The following is a 3565-nucleotide window of genomic DNA, read 5'->3' as shown; positions in this document are numbered from 1 at the left end:
ACCCACCCCACATTCTGCATGCTAATTCTTGTATAAACCCCCTAGTTTATACCCCCCCCCCCCCTCAGTGGGAAGGGTGGTTTATAGCCCCCCCCCCCCTCCCAGGGGCTGTGGCTTGTCCCCCCCCCCCCCACCGGGAGGGATGGTTTATAGTCCCCCCCCCACTACCTGCACTAATTTATATATATATATATATATATATATATATATATATATATATATATATATATATATATATATATATATATATCCACACACACAAACAATATAGAAAAACACATAGGCAGAACTCATGTAATTATGTTTATTGATCAAGAAAAATACATTTATACAAAACAATGGAACAGGAGCACACAGATAAGGTAAACTGTTTCAAAGAAAAGTATTTTGTTCCAGGGACCCCAGAAGCAAAGATTTGAGTTAAAAATGTTCACTCTAAAAATATATATATTCAAATATTCTGAATCAGAATCAGGTTTATTGTCACATCACAGGTTTAATTAAAAAACGTGGGTGAAATGTGTGTCTATATACTCACACTAGTAGGCTACCTGAGATAAGATATGTGCATGAACATAGCAGCAATGTATACTGTGCATGATATACTTATGGACGTTAGTTAAGGTGCTTGGGAAAAAAAAGTCAAAAGTCAGTGCGTTATACACAGGATTACGGTGCAAAATGTCAGTGTGTGTCGACCGCATAATCCACATAGACTGACATATAGTCAGCAAGTAGTGCCATGAGGAGGAGCAAAGAAAAATAGCGGGAAAAGGAAAACAAAGTCACTTGTAGGCTACTCATGTAATCCACGGGTGGGTCCAAGGAAGAGCTAAATCCAAGTCATGTGTCCCTGGTATAATCCACAGGAAGAAATATATTTTGTTCCAGGGACCCAGAAGCAAAGATTTGAGTTAAAAAGTTTGCACTAAAAACATAGTCCTCAAGCTCTGTGTCCTCAAGCATTGGGTCCTGGAGAATGCAGCGTTTGGTATGAGGTTTTGGAGATGATCTCCTGAACTTTGGACTGCTGGAGGGCTGAAGATCCAAAATGGCAGTCCTTGAAGCCTTGAAGAAAAACAGAAGAAAAAAAGAATTACAATTATTTATTTTCAATTATAACACAGGGGTCTTTGAATACAAAAAGACAAAACAATGCCCTGTAAGTAGGCTACAATAAGAAATACAGGTTTGCTGTTTTCTGCAGGTCTAGCCCACTCTATTAAGATGCAAATAGCTTATGTGAATACTGTGAGTGTATTATGCATGTGCGCTTTACCTTTTATAAAAACAGGATCAACATTACAGAAACTAATGCTTAGTTCTCCTAAAAGATGAGCTGCAACATCAATACTATGTGGAGAATTTACCCTGTTGGAAGAGAAGAACCGTGTTAGTTTTTAGTCATGTGCAATTTTTTTTATCAGTTAAAACATTTCACCAGGACAGGAACTCAATCCACAGGCCTACCTCCCCCCACTATCCCCCACCACAAATCAAATTGGTGGGGCTTGGTCTCCCCTCTTACTAAAGCATGATTGTGATATAGTTGAATTTGGTTACTTACACTTCTTTTGGATTGAATGTGGTTATTCTTCTCCGAGTTGTGTAGACGCCTCACAGCCTCCTGTAAACAGCATGATTATAAAAGGTCAATTTGAGGAAATCAATGCTTTTGGCAAAACACCAAAGGAATACCAAAACACTCGCCCCAAACACAGTCACCCGGGCACAAATCCAGCACATATCCGATAAAATCTCTACCTGGTATTCCCCCTAAAATGGTGGCGATCGTGTTTTGGGGTGAGCCTTCCAGGTTGCCCACCAGAACATTAGTTACACTTATTTTTCTACAAGCAACTCATACAAAGAATTTTCTAGATAGTAGACACAGGGCATATATAGTCAGACATAATTTCACTTACCGCAAGGTTGATGTTATTTGCTCTTTGGTGCAGGCAGAGGCAGCAACGTAGACAAAGCATCATCCCGAGCAGCGTTGCTCTCGACCAGCTAAGAGGACCACCTAATAATTCTGTTCTTCTCGGAGTCGAAGGCTGGCGTCTGCGAGGACTCGAAGCAGCACCCGATGCATAAAATAAATCTCTACTTGTGTTTGTTGCCATTTTACTCACAAATTAAACAAATTCATCATGCAGTTAATAGTTTCCAAGCAGAGTTCTCTAACAACAAACTGCTATCCTGTAAAGCCAACTTGGTGCCTTGGCTAATACACGCCCCCGTGCTGTGGCTAGGGTTGCCAGATTCTGTGAGAGAAACAAGCAAGCAGGTCTAGAAAAACAAGCCCAATAGAAGCGATTATGGGTCACATGACTCACATGAGCACTTTAAACCTACCTACTGTATACATCGGCTATTTGAAGATGGCAGATATACAAGCTATACAAGATATACTCGTGATGCAACTCGTTGTGAGCTTGTAGACTGCTATTTTCAAATAAAATTCTTGGTGCAAATTTATTATAAAAAAAACCTGGCAACACTGGCTCAAAGACATCTCACAGACACGGTGTGAAGAGGCGGTGCTCAGGAGTGAAACATGAAACAATAGGAACATTGAAACCATCGACACCTATCATGCAAATGTTGTGTCTGCATGTAATCTAATCTCTATCCCCCAAAATACAAACGAAAACACACATAAAGTAGCCTTGTTTGTGATATGGGTAAAAAGTACAACACATTTTGGTATCAAAATGTGCTTAAAGTACCAAAAGTAAAAGTGCTAATACGTTTGAAAATAGCGTGTGAGCTTGTTGATGTATAAAATAAGGCTAAAGTGGTTAATGCATGTTTTATAATGTCATCATTTATATCTGCAAAGTAACTAGTAACTAAAGTTTTCAAATAATAGTAAATAAAATAGTAAGTAAAAGTATAGACAATTGGAAATACTTCAGTAATGTAAAATTACCTCAAAATTGTACTTAAGTACAGTACTTGAGTAAATGTACTTAGTTACTTCACACCACTGTTTGTTGTACAGCACCTTGTGTAACAGAGAGGACCTCTGTTACTACAGTAACCTTGGTTATTAGTGTTTATTCAATCATTTTTAAACAGGGACATTGGTGAAACAAGTACTCAACTGTTTTGCTTAAGTAAAAGTATCAATAAGTGGTGTTCTAGCAACTCAAGCTTTGAGGTACCCCGTTTGGACCCAACTGCCGAGTTGCATCCTCACCCAGACCGGCATTTCTTTGGGAGGCCTGTCGAGATTTGGAATTTGCAAGGTACACGGACGGATTGTGCGCCATCATTCCTACCGATTGAAAGAATAGCATACAGATGTGTTTACAGTGCCACAACTGTACAGTTAAGCCAGATCAAAGAGAAAGTATCAGTAGTTAAACCACTGTGCACAGTAGTTGAGATTTAGACCCAAGACCTGATCTGTGTGTGTGTGTGTGTGTGTGTGTGTGTGTGTGTGTGTGTGTGTGTGTGTGTGTGTGTGTGTGTGTGTGTGTGTGTGTATATATCTCTCTCTCACAGACAGACAGACAGACAGACAGACAGACATCTCACTCATTGTTTTTTAATCAGT

General features: G+C 39.5%; 1 long non-coding RNA gene across 1 annotated transcript; it reads right to left on the bottom strand.

Annotated features, from left to right (window-relative positions):
• Nucleotides 1-949: 949 nt before the first annotated feature.
• On the bottom strand, nucleotides 950-2739 carry LOC311038908. The gene is made up of 4 exons (XR_014600103.1): nucleotides 1926-2739; nucleotides 1568-1627; nucleotides 1280-1371; nucleotides 950-1068 (listed from the first exon to the last, which is right to left on the bottom strand). It is a non-coding gene; the product is annotated as an uncharacterized lncRNA (long non-coding RNA).
• Between the last annotated feature and the right edge of the window lie 826 nt (nucleotides 2740-3565).

This window comes from Gymnoscopelus microlampas, assembly GCF_963454915.1.
Source record: "Gymnoscopelus microlampas genome assembly, chromosome: 22".
In the NCBI taxonomy this organism is placed as follows: Eukaryota; Metazoa; Chordata; class Actinopteri; order Myctophiformes; family Myctophidae; genus Gymnoscopelus; species Gymnoscopelus microlampas.
This window is presented reverse-complemented; position numbering and strand designations above follow the sequence as displayed.